The 13,526-nt window shown below is 42.2% G+C and overlaps 1 protein-coding gene across 1 annotated transcript in view; it reads right to left on the bottom strand.

Annotated features, from left to right (window-relative positions):
• Window positions 1–237, bottom strand: part of Znf532 (zinc finger protein 532) — a 116,395-nt gene extending 116,158 nt beyond the window's left edge. Inside the window, exon 1 of the mRNA XM_013511060.1 lies at window positions 98–237. The gene's annotated coding sequence lies outside the window, so the exon portion shown is untranslated. The remainder of the gene's footprint in view (window positions 1–97) is intronic.
• Window positions 238–13,526: the final 13,289 nt, after the last annotated feature.

Raw genomic sequence — 13,526 nt, 5'->3', positions numbered from 1 at the left:
GAGGGGACGAAGGGAGGGCTGCTTTTTTTTTTTTTTTTTCAAACGACATCTCAGACTCTCACCCAGTCCTCTTCCATGGCCCCAAGCCGCAACTTACTCGAGTGGAAGGAAGCAAGGCCTCGCCAAAGATGGTTGAGAAGGACCGTGAGCCTCTACCTAGGCAGGATCTTGAAGCCAAGGTGGTGTTCTGTCCTCCTCGTAATGGTGGCAAATAAGTACGAAGAGAGCACGCTATCTTCGGAGGAATTACATCTGAAATTCTCCCTGGAGGTGGAACAAGGGGCTCTCCTCTGGTTAGTTAGTGGTTTGGAGCCCTTTTCGCCTTAAACTGAGCCACAAAAGAATGGAAGACACCCCCTGGGGTGGGGAGAAAGCCCTGGTGTAAAAGACACACGTTTTGCGTTCAGAGAAAAAGCCAGTGGGGCCAGATTGAAACATGGCATGTTCTGTTCACGTAGGGTTTTTTCTTTAACTAGAATGATAGTGAGTAAACAAGATGTAATAGCCGGGTCTTTAAATTCTACAAGGGAGATGGTGTAGGAATGTAACAAGCACATATTGTACATACAGCAGGTGGTCAGAGCTTACAGAACACAAAAAGATACATATATAAACCCGCCAAAGGCCACGAAGGGGGGCAATCGTAACCCATCCCAGAGTGAGACAATGTATTTCCATTCCAGACGAAGCAGGCTGTTTTCCAGCCGCGTGCCCCTGGTTCCTATATTCCCAGACATGCACGCCATTGGAAGGTTTTTAAAACGACAGAGAAACCTCCATGTTAAGCTAGTTGTGCTGACGCTGGAAATAGCACAAAATGGGAAGATCTTTAAAAATGTCACCATTACCTCTTGGAAAGGCACACTCTTGTTTAATCCGACCCAGAAGATACTAATACCAGTGAAGACCCAGTAGAGGAAGTATTCCTATGTGCTTTATTTTTAATTAGATTGATTAATGTCTGGAAAGTGTGCAGAGAAGTTTAAAAAAAAAATCTCAGTAGTCCTGTCTCTTGCATTATCTTCCACTGATGAAGCCATTGTTCTCTGTTACAGGGACGTCATGATGCAGATAACAAGTAGGGTTTTTTTGGAGGGGACTCAACACTTTTCATACAAATGGTTGGAATTATTGTCTCACAGAAGAGTTTTTAATTTGGAACGGCAAACTGAGGTTGCACATAAATTGGAGCGCCTATCTGCATATTTATTTACACACGTTTAGAAAGACCTATGTAATCTGCAGATTTTGCTGGCCACAGTAACACATTTATCAGTGTTACAAGATGGTGAAATTGAAACTCTCATCTTTTAGCCTGAAAACAATGCCAGTACTCTGTGTGCTGAGTTTCAACTTTACCTGGGCTTGGTTTCATTTGAAAGGAAGCTTTTTTTATTCGCCCAAAGGTGGGCCTTTATTAATATGCATGTAAAAAAAAAAGAATTACATCCATTGAAGAGGATACAAAGACCTGATCATTTGAAATCTTGATACACTATGGCTATAATAATCTATGGTGTTTCATAGCTTACATACCATAGCAAATCCTAGGATTCATAGATTTTGAGTCTTTGTTTATTTAGCATGCTCTTTTGCCCCTCCCCCATCGTCTTCTCTTAAAGCTGAAAGAGCCACACAGCAGCATTTGAATGGTTACAAGAGTTGTACTCCTCAAACCAAAGTCTGAATTGTTTATCATAGGAGTCTTCAGCTCTACAACTGCTTCCTGTGGTTTCATAATGCTTTTTGAGCTGGGCTCCATACAAACCCAATGCTTTGGTCAACCCTTGGCTAAATTTGATGTAAAAGCACAGTTCACCATTTTCACGAATGGCAACAGATCATATTGCATCTGCCTTCGAATACCTTTAACAACGGAAAAGTAAGATAATAATTTCTAGCAAATTACCAGTTCTATTTTGACAAGGAGTTCAGAGAAATTCCTTTGCCAGATAGACCAGTAGTTCAAAGGAAAGCACCTACCCTTAGTCCATTTTGCAAAATCATTGAATTTCACAGCTGAAAAAGCTTTTATTTCTGTTTTTTTTATAAAAAGGACACTACCCTCTTCCAAAAAATCAATACCAAAAGGTTCATTCTGTTACTCTACATATGTAAGAGCTACCTTTTGCACTGTTCTGCTTTGAGCACGGTAAAATAGTAATTTGACTGTAAGACTGAGATAAAACTATTATCTGAGTACAGTAGATAAGGAAGGGCAGAACAAAGAAATCATATGATTCTCAAGCCAAAAAGAAACTCAAGGAATTCCATACCCTTTGGGATTTTGTTATTGCTATTTTTATTGCTTTGGTGTCTTGTTTTTTCCTCCAGTGTATTGCAAGCCCCCCCCCTTTTAATCTTTTGTGGTTGGAAGCAGGCTTTGCAGAAGCATGTAGCTGTCATGCTTTCCCTCCAAATTCCACTATGAAATTGGGAGATTCCTTTGTTAGGGAGAGCACACAAAAGGTGTGTTCCACGAGGGAAAAAAAGAAAAGCCTTTTCTTTATCTCATCATCAAAGGCCTTGCAAACTACTCCTAAACCAGGCTTCAGCGGCACATTTCTTACCTCCAAACCATGATAGGCCTAGGTGTTTACAGACAATTTATGGTGTTAAATTTGTTAGCTTGTCTTTACATAAATTGTTATGATGTTTGACCCTAGAGTAATAATTTCAACATCTGTAGCAGAGTAGCCAAGGAAGAAAAAGGAAAAAAATTCTGTCGTTTCTGGTTTCTTTATAGGAACATCAAGCTATTGATTTTTTTTTTTTTTTCCCAAAAACGTATCCTTGAAACAAATGATAGCCAGGTTTAAATTATTATCAGTGCCAGAATTAAACTGAGGAAAGGATTTGCCTTATCCTTTGTTAGCGATTTCATAAGTAGACTTTGTATAGAAGACCACCTCCCCTTTTCTGAGCCTCAATTTGGAAACCCTGCAAAAGCCTTTCACTGGGAGACCTGAGGAAGTGGGGGTTGGGCTCAGAGTCAGGCATTATTTAGGAGGCCCTTAGATATTTGAATGACTTCCTAGGTCCTGGCTACTAGCTAGATCCATTAATTCTTACCTCCTGCTGTCTCTTTAGGCCTAAGTGTTAAAGCTTGGAAAGCTGGCCTTGTCCAAAGAAAGAAGGGTGGGGACAAAAGAAAGTGGGTAGTTTCTGGAGCAGTACCTTCAGGAATGGAAAGAGAGCCACAAGCACAGGGTTTGAGATAGCAGCAAAGAATCCTCTTCCGAAACTGTGGCCCAGAGGAGACTGTTAAGAACTTTCCAAGATTTTCCAGCCCTTGTTAACTTCCACACCGCACCTAGGCCTCTTTTCAAAAGTACTTGTTTTGGGGTTTGTTTCCTAACTTTCTAAATCCAAGAGGGAAGGAAAAAGAACAGGAATCCAGGGGGCATCTGAGAAAAGGAAGCCAATCTTCCAGAAAGAAAAGGGAAAATACAAACCTTGGGGACTGAGATCTTCCCGAGAAGGGGCTCCATGGGTCTCCTGCAGTGTGGACTTTACCTGGGTACATGGTCTTCATCTTAACCCTCTTCTTTTTTTTTTTTTTTTTTTGAGACAGGGTCTTGCTATGTAGTTCAGGCTGACCTTAATCTCACTTTGTAGCCCAGGCTGGTCTCGAACTCGCAACGATCCTCCTGCCTCAGCCTCCCTGGTGCTGGGATTACAGGCGTGCGACACCACACCTGGCCTCATTTTAGCCCTCTTTGTCCTCAGCAGTCAACATAGTCCTGGACATCCCCACAGCTGACACGAGCTAATGAAACCCACAGGCACCAGGGAGAAAATACCCCAAATTAAACATACAGTCTTTTGCTACTGCAGTGGATAATGTAGATTCTGTAGTGCTTTGCCTTGGTTCTCTCTTCAGGGTGTCCGTTCCTATTCCTAGCTGCTGAGAATATGGGCTGCTGGCCATTCACACCTGAGTCCCCTGCTGCTTACTGCCCAGGCAGCTATCTCTGACAGCTCTTGGGAACTCTTCCCCAAGAGTCACCTCTTCCCATGGGGCAGCCAACATCTGGCTGGTTCTTCCGCTCAGTAGAGACCAACTCTGAAGGCCCAGCCCAGCTGCAGAGTTCCCTTCTCAGAGCAGGCTCCCATTACCGGAGCAGGGTGGGGCAACTTCTTCCCAACCTCACTCCCTCACAGATGTATTCAGACGTGACCCAGTGCATTCTAGGTAACTCAGTCCAAGGCGCTCAAACAACAGGATCCATCTTCTCGGTGACTACTCTGTCCAAAAATGGCACCTGCTAACCAGATGTGATGCTGCACAGCTCAAATCCCAGTGATTTGAGAGTCTGGGGCAGGAGGATCACAAGTTCAAGTCCAGCCTAGGCAGTTCATCAGCTCAATTTAGGGAGACTCTATCTCAAAATAAATGAATAAATAAATAAATAGGGCTGGGGACCATCATACTCCTGTAATCCCAGCACGCAAGAGGCTTAGGCAGGGGTTTCAGGCCAGCCTGGGCTATGTAGTGAATTTAAGTTCAGCCTGAACTACATAGTAAGACCCTGTCTCAAAAGAGGGGTAGGGGCTGGGAATATAGGTCAGTGTGAAGGTTCAATCCCCAGTACAGGAGAGAGAAGAGAGAGAGAGAGAGAAAAGAAAAAAGAAAAGAAAAGAAAATGGAGAAAGAAGGAAGGAAGAGAAAAGGAAAGGGCACTTACTCCTTCTGTTCAAGTCCATCGCTACGTGCGAGGCACATTCTACCTTCCTGCAGTTGAAATTGTGGATCCCAAGCCCTCCTGCCCATGTTCATCGCTGAGATTCGGCCTCAGGCCGTCACCTCAGTTTGCAGTGGGTCACTAACTGGTGTCCTCACCTCCAGTACAGACAACCTCACTGCGTCCTCTGCACTGGAACTCTAGGAACCTTTTTTATTTTTTCTTTTTTTTTTTCTTTTTTAAGTGCACGACCCAGTGAGCTACATCTTAAGTCCTGGTTTTATTTTGCATTTTGAGACAGGGTCTCACTGTCATTAAATTGCCCAAACTGTGTTTGAACTTGTAATCCTCCTGCCTCTGCCTCCCAGAGTGCTGGGATTACGTGTGCCCTGCCACATCCAGGTGAGGTTTCTTGGGGCTGGAGATTTAGCTCACCTGACTGGCAAGTGCAAAGTCCTGAGTTCGATTCCCTGTACCAGAAAACAAACCAACCAAACAAAAAAAAAAAACAGATGAGGTTTCTTTTTTTTTTTTTTTTTTGTTTTTTTTTTTTTCCGGTAGCAGGAACCGAACTCACGACCTTGCGCTTACCAGGCAAGCGCTGTGCCGCTGAGCTATACCCACAGCCCCCTGGAGTTTTGTTTTGTTTTGTTTTGTTTTTTTTGGAGGTTTCTTATTTAATACCAAAAGAACAAAAGTCAGGCCAGGGATATAGTTCAGTGGTACAGTGCTTTCTGGCAAATGTGAGGTCCTGAGTTTGATTCCCAGTACCAACAAAAAAGAGTAGTCAAAAGAACAAAAGCAATAAATCCCTAGGGAAACGTTGGTTGTTTCTGGAAAAGGTAGGGTTGTTGTTGTTGTTGTTATTGTTTTGTTTTGGAGACACAGTCTATGCCATGTAGCTCAAGCTAGCCTTGGACTCTCTATGTAGTCAGACTGGCCTCAAATTTGGGATCCTCCTGCTTCAGCTTCTCAAGTGCTGATATTTAAGGTATTTCTGGAAAAGTTTTTTAAAAGAATAGTGATAATAACATACATATTCACATAAATAAAAACAAATTTTAAAAAATAACCAGGAAACATGGTGCAAAGTATTATACAATCATTTGTCAACAAATAGTTAGAAGACACTTAGAAAACATTTCCTTAGATATAAAGAAACATGTATTGGAATAAATTACACAGTGTGGGAGGTTAGCTCAACTGTTGAAAGAAAAATACAACTATTTCAAACATGCTGCCGCTTATAGTATCTGCTTGATCCTGTTCCAGTGATAATATACCTGGAAATGCTTATGTTTTTATGAACTATTAAATAAAAAGCTTAGCAGAGAAGGTATATTTTCAATAATAAAGTACTTTTCTAATCAAATGACTTTAAAAATTGTATAACAATAAAGAAAAACATAACCTGAACCCTTAGGCTAAGGATGGAACTTGGTGGTGGAGTAAATGCTATCATGCCTGAGGTCTTGGGTTCAACCCTCAGCAACAAAAAGAAAAAATAAAATAAAATTTTTAAAAAACCCACCAATGAAACAATTTTTATATAGGAATTACAATCCTTGTATTAGCTGGGCTCGATGGCACATGCCTATAATCCCAGTAATTAGGAGGCTGAGGCAGGAGGACTACAAACTCAAGACTGGCTAAAGCAGTTAAGGAGACCCTCCCTCAAAATTAAAAAAAAAAAAGTAAAAAAGGGTTAAGAATGTAGCTCATCATTCCCTAGGTTCAATCCTCAGTACCTCAGGGGTAAAAAAATCTGGGATTAAATTACACACAAGATTTAACACTGAGTCACCAGGCGTGGTGGCGCACACCTATAATCCCAGCACTTGGGAGGCTGAGGCAGGAGGATTGTTGCGAGTTCGAGAGCAGCCTGAGCTATAAAGTGAGCGCAAGTCCAGCCTGAACTGCATAGCGAGACCCTGCCTCAAAAATAAAAAAAATAAAAAAAAATTAAAAAAAAAGATTTAACACTGAATCATTCACAGACAAACTATCCGGGCACAAAAGTAGAAGCCAGAAGTTCACCAATTGCTACAAAATATCATCAATGAGGTTAATTTTATTCAAAGGGCAGGGAGGTCAGGAATATTTTGTAACAGTCCCTTTAGCAAAGATTCCTTCCTATACTTAGAAAATGAGGCTTGACTCTTGAAATCTGTGTCACACAGTGGTTTGCTGCCATGTCCTGGCAAAGAACATTATTCAGTGTCCTTTTTAAGAAAGGAGTAGAGTTACAAATTTGCTGGACTTTTCTTTGGTAAATGTGTTGCATAAAATACTATCTGCCAAATGTTTTACAGGACCAAAAGTGTTGACTCTGTCCCTTTGAGGTAATGTCTTAACAACCAGAAAGTAATCACTTTTAGAAAGAAATTCATGCCAGGTGTAGTGGTGCATGCCTGTAATCGCAGCATTCTGGAAGCTGAGGCAGGAGGATCACCGCAAGCTCAAGGCCTGCCTGGGCTACACAGTGAGTTCAAGAACAAGATGTTCAAATTTTTTTTTTGTTTGTTTGTTTGTTTGTTTTTGTTTTTTTTTTCTGGTACCAGGAATTAAACTCATGACCTTGCGCTTGCCAGGCAGGCACTGTGCGCTGAGCTAAATCCCCAACCCCCTCAGACTATTTTATCATCATGGGTTTTACCAAGATTTTGAAAAAAGCAGCATGTTCAATCTTCTCAGCCCAAAATATTAAGAAATTTATGAGAGCAAAGTAGTTTGCACTGATAATAAATGACATTTTAATTAAATTAGAATGACATTGCTTAGCCCATCATAATTCCTTCCTTATTTATCTGTTTCTGTATTTACTTACGTACTTTTGGTGCTGTGATCAAAGGTAGGGCCTTGCACGTGGAAAGCACATTCTACCACTGAACTTACAACCCCAGCCTTACCTTTTACTTTTGTGTATATTTTTTTGGTACCAGGAAACGAACCTTACACTTGCCAGGCAGGCGCTGTGCCACTGAGCTATATAACTGGCCCCCACTTGGTGTATATTTTGTAAGGTGGATACAATTTTAAGATAGTACTACTTTTATTTAATTTATAAATAATTTTTATAAACTGAAAGTCAACAAGTGAGTAATTAAGATGAGGACTCAAAATGTTCCTCTTTCTTCCTTATTTTTTTTCTTTTTGTTATTTTAAACTAAAGGTGTGACCCACCAGAAGAATACAAAAGTCACTGGGTTAGAAAAATTGCCTGAGTAGACAAGCCCTTCTCGGCTATACACATTGAAAACCTGTGCTAGAGAGGCTCACTTCTCCAGCAGTCCTAATTTTGGGAAATACAATGTGTGGCCCTACTCACTCCAAGTATCTGGTAAATAATAAGAAAATATGTCATACTCATGCCATTTAAAAAGGCCATGTGAACAGTCTAAGTAGCAAACTCACTGCGTCCTTCATGAGTGACCGTGTCCTTCATGAGTGACGTCCCAGCCTCTGACCTCTTGTATTTCTTAAAGACACATTTACTCTCAGCTCTACAAAGAGTCTAGGCCGGGCGTGGTGGCGCATGCCTGTAATCCCAGCACTTGGGAGGCTGAGGCAGGAGGATAGTTGCGAGTTCGAGACCAGCCTGGGCTACAAAGTGAGCTCAAGGCCAACCTGAACTGCACAGCAAGACCTTGTCTCAAAAAAAAAAAAAAAACCAAATACAAGGAATCTAGATTTTACCATGTGTGGAGCTCTCAGCTCCTCCCTTTCAGACAGAGACAACTCTATCTCTCTTCTATTTTTTTTTTTTTTTTGTTTTTTTTTTTTTTGGTTTTTTTTTTCAGTATCAGGAATCAAACTCACGACCTTGCGCTTGCCAGGCAGGCACTGTGCTGCTGAGCTAAATCCCCAGGCCTCTATCTCCCCTCTTCTAAGGTGTCCATCCTGGACTGTGAGTGCTAAATCGACTTGACCCTGACGTATAAAACAGAGCACAAACCACACCAATTAAGCTACTACTACAAGCACTAGGTACTCCGTACTACACGCAGACGTCTGAGCTCGCAAAGCCGGCATCCAATGAGCCCTTGGCAGGAACTAGCTGTCCCCCTGTGCTTTTCTTGTACCTTATCCATTCAGCTCCTCTCCCATGCGGCAGGAGAGAAACCCTCTGGCCCCTCTACAGCCTCCTGTCTGAATGAAACCGCACACACATCTGAAAGACACTCCCCACTTTGAGAATTCTGCGTGGAGCACTTCCCACCCACCCCTTCTGAGAGATCCTCTCCCTTAGTCCCAGGACATCGTCCCCTCTTTGCGTACAGCCCTATCTTCGCAGGCTTCCTTTTTGGCTGGCCTTTCTGCATTCCTCTCAGAAGTAGGGATGTTTCTCATGTTCTATCTTTAGCCTCTTTCATTTCTAACTTTGTACTTCTTAAAGACACACGTTTACTCTCAAGGCTCTTAAGTTTATTTAGATAATCCCCAATTCTTTCTCTATCTATCTAAAATTTTTCTTTTCATTTCTTCTTGAGACAAGGTCTCACTATGTAGTTAGGTTGGCCTTGAACTATGTGACCCATGTTGGCCTCACACTCACAGGGATTCTTCTGCCTCAGCCTCCAAGTGTAAGGACTACAGGTGTGCATTACCATGTTGAACTAAAACTGTCTGATTTCTCTACTTCCAGATCATCATGAGTGTTCTAGTGTCTAGAGGAGGGTGGAAGGGTCAGAATTTGTTGAGAATCAAAAAACTGGTTTGAATTGGGAGTTTTACTGCAGGAATTTGGCTGGAGGTACAACAGCCCAGGATCAGTAAAAACACTCAAGTGTGCCAGGCGTGGTGGCACACACCAGTAATCCAGCACTCAGGAGGCTGAGACAGGAGAATCACCATGAGTTTGAGACCAGCCTGGACTACTTAGCGAGAGTCTATGTCAAAACAAAAGTTAATTAATTAAAATTAAAATTAAAAATTAAAAAAATGCAATTAAGTGCTAGAAATATAGCTCAGTAGCAGAGCATTTGCCTAGCATGCATGAGGCCTTGCTTCAATGCAGTGTGTGTGTGTGTGTGTGTGTGTGTGTGTGTGTGTGTGTGTGCGCACTCATAGTTGACATACAGGAATACCAATCAGTTTAGGTTCTCAAAAGTTCTGGGTCTTCATGTTTTTGCCCCTGCAAGGCCTTATCTCCTATCTTACCTATCCTTATCTCACATCAGGGGAGGTGAGGAGACAGGAAAAGAAGAGAGAGAGCCTGCTCAGAAGTATCTCAAAATCTTCCCTCCTGTCCTCTGCTAAATAATAGAGCATTTGAATAATTATGAAAACAATCTCAATAAAAAAGATCAGCTCAGCTGGGCCTGATGGTGTACGCCTGCAATCCCAGCACTCGGGAGGCTGAGGCAAGAGGATTGTTGTGAGTTCAAGACCAGCTTGGACTACAAAGTGAGCTCAAGGCCAGCCTGAACTGCACAGAGAGACCCTGTCTCAAAAAGACCAAAAAAAAAAAAAAAAGTTTGAGCCCACCACAGGCAACTCAGTGAGTTGGCAAGACCTAGACCCAAAATAAATAAAGTGCTGGGGATATAGCTCAGTACAAGGAAAAAAAGCTGTTTTTGAATTTTTATTCTGCTAATCTGTTTTTTTGTGTTAAAATATTAAATTGTGCTAGGATAACAGAAAAGAATAGTTAAGGTACAAATACACATTTATAATCAAATAGGGGGGCTGGGGATTTAGCTCAGTGGCACAGCACCTGCCTGGCAAGTTCAAGGTCGTGAGTTCGATTCCGGTTCTGGAAAAAAAAACCAAATAGGTAAAGGTCATAAAAACATGAAACCAGGGAAGGCTGCCTCTTGACTTAGAGCTGTCTCTAGGTACCTTAGAAAAGCATTGCTGGTGTTAGCCAGGGTACCATGGAGGAAGCTGGGGTGATCATGACAATGGGTTCTACTATTATGAAGCAATCACGGTAGTATCCCACCATGGCAGCGCCTGGCTCATTCTAAACCCTTCAGCCTCTAAGACGACGGGATGAAAGGAGCCCCTCCCCCTGATGGGCTCACTGGTCTTTAGACCTAGCTGTCCTCTCTAGCATGGAGCAATGTACTAGCGCAAAATCCCAAAGGAGCCCTCTTAAGCTCCCAGTGTAGAGCAAGGCTAAATTGCATTCTCATGCCATGGTACCCGCTTTCTTTGCATTCTTAGTCCTTTTTGTTTGTTTTTTTTTGTTTTGTTTTGTTTTGTTTTTTTGTTTTTTGTTTGTTTGTTTTTGGTTTTTCTCCGGTACTGGAAACCGAACTCACAACCTTGGGCTTGCCAGGCAGGCGCTTTGCCGCTGAGCTAAATCCCCAGCCCTCCTCCTTTTTTTTTAACCTTAAATCATTTAGGGTTAGAGAAGCTTTTCATGTAGTCAGCGGATAATCTGAATCACTCATGGAAGCCGTGAACAGACTCAGAATCAGACCAGCTCATTCAGGCATTACATGTTTCCTGGGTGCGGAGCCAAGTTTGTGACCCTGGAATTGGAACTCAGGGCCTCTACAAGGCTGTCCTTGCTCTTCTGGATGCTGCTACTATGACTTGAATCCATTCCCCTGCAGTTTGTGTGCTGGAACATTAATCCCCAGCGCAGTGAACTGAGGGTTAGTTGCTGGAGTGGCTTGTTATTATAAAATGAGTTCAGCCTCCGTGGCTGTCTCTCCTGCATGCAGCCACTTGCCCATCAGCTTTTCTGCCAGGTAACCATGTAGCACAAGGTCCTGGCCAGGTGGCCACCTGATCGTAGATTTCTAGCCTCTGGGCCCGTGATCTTAATAAAACTTCTTTTCTTTATAAATTACTCTGTGTCAGTTGTTTGGTGATAACAACAGAACAGAAGAGATGTTATTTCCACAGAGACCTGCCTGGCTCCCTTCCTCATTTCAGTCACATCTCTGCTTTATCATTACTGTGTCAGAGGAGCTTCTAGGACCACCTTAACTGACTTCACATCCTTGAGTCCCTAGCTCGAGCTTTCTTCCGCTTCATTTGAAGAATCTCACGTTGTATTTAAGGTTGCACACAGCCTTGGGGCCTGGAGGTAGAGCACCTGTATGAGACCTATTTGATCACTGGTACCATAAAACAAACAAAAAAAAAACCAAAAAAACAAATCCAGAAAACTATATATATTTTTAGCAATATTTATACAAAAAAACCCATTATTTATCTGTAATTCAAATTCAAATGGTTCTCTTGCTTTTTACTTGATAAATCTGGCAACCTGATTATACTGCTTATTAAATTCCTTTCTTTCCCACGTGAATGCAAACCTCATGAGGACATAGATGTAGCCTGTTGAATTCATTGTTCTAAAACACCAGTATTTACTGTCTGGGCCTTGCCAAAGAGTACACACTCTTGCACTCTTTTCTTGTTTGGTTTGGTGGTGGTGTTGTTGTTTGAGGCAGGGTCTTGCTATGTAACTCAGGCTGGCCTTGAACTCACTATGCAGCCCAGGCTGGTCTCGAATTTATGGTGATCCTCCTGCCTCAGCCCCCCAAGGGCTGGAATTACAGGCATGCGCCACTATGCCTGGCTTTACAGTAGGCACTGTTACGTGTTGGGGAATGAAGAAAAAAGCACAAAGCAATACAACACCAGCTAAGGATTTGCGTGCTAACTGGGCAATTCATGCCGCATTCCTATCTGGCGTCCACTGTCACCTCGGGAATTTTTCAATTGCAACAGAGATTCCAAGGATGCAAATATTTGCTTTCTGGTCCAGATACTGGATTAAGACCACTAGTGCATACCAAACTGTCAAACCCCTGGCAAATAACAGCTTGCAAATCCTACTAACACTAGTCAGAATTAAGCCATAAATTTGGCAGTGAGAAAATCTTTTTAAAACATCCACCCCATCCATTCCTTGTCTCAAGTGTCCCCCACCTATAATCACTGAGTTTCCTTCCTCAGGCTGTGTACCATTCCTACCCTATTGCACTTTGGCCTGATAAACCAGAAAAACAAAACTCCATCCGTCAAATACTGTCCTCAAGAGCTAATCTTCAAAATACTTGGATGCATCAAAGGTGATAGTTTGGACAGCCTCATCTGATGTTCTGACATCTAAGTATTGTTAGTTCTGATTCGGTTACTTAGAGAAGACGTTGCAATTCTCTCCCAATCACGCCTGTGTGTTTACTTAGCTAAGTAACTCTTGTGACCCATGGCATTCCTCTTATAGGCATTTTCCAGAGCCAGGAAGCCAGAAAAGAGGTCAAAGCTCCAAAGACACATCTTTTTATTCAGCAGCACAGGGAAAAAAAAAGGCTTCCAGCCATGGCTTGAACTTTTTTGTTGTTGTTGTTTTGTTTTGTTTTCATCGGGCACCGGGAATCAAACTCACGACCTTGCGCTTGCCAGGCAGGCACTGTGCCGCTGAGCTAAATCCTTAGCCCCAGCTTGAACTTTTTTACCAAGAAGGAAGCCAAAATTTTTTTTTCATCTTCCTGTTCCATATCCCTGGAGGATTTAAAAACAAACAAATAAGCATGACAACAAAAAAATAGACATCAACCTTGTATCCATGTTTTTTTCTTCTTAAAAATTCCTTTAAGCTTTGCTGTGTCTTAACCTTACAGAATAATTATAAACAATGTACATCATAGTACATGGTAAAGCCCACATAGTGACAGTACAGTGATGGGATATAGGAAGAGAGAGCCATGGGTATAGCTCAGCAGCACAAGAGCCTGCCTGGCAAGCCTCAGTTTGTGAGTTCAATTCCCAACCCCCCACCAGAAAAGGAAGAGAGGTTAACAGGGAAAAAGAATTACTGGAGAACTGTGAGGTGACTTTTAAGAATCTAGGAATGGGGCTGGGGATTTAGCTCAG

This window comes from Chinchilla lanigera, unplaced genomic scaffold (assembly GCF_000276665.1).
Source record: "Chinchilla lanigera isolate Chin_1 unplaced genomic scaffold, ChiLan1.0 scaffold00001, whole genome shotgun sequence".
Lineage (NCBI taxonomy): Eukaryota > Metazoa > Chordata > Mammalia > Rodentia > Chinchillidae > Chinchilla > Chinchilla lanigera.
Note: the sequence above shows the minus strand (reverse complement) of the source record. Positions and strands in the feature narration are given on the sequence as shown.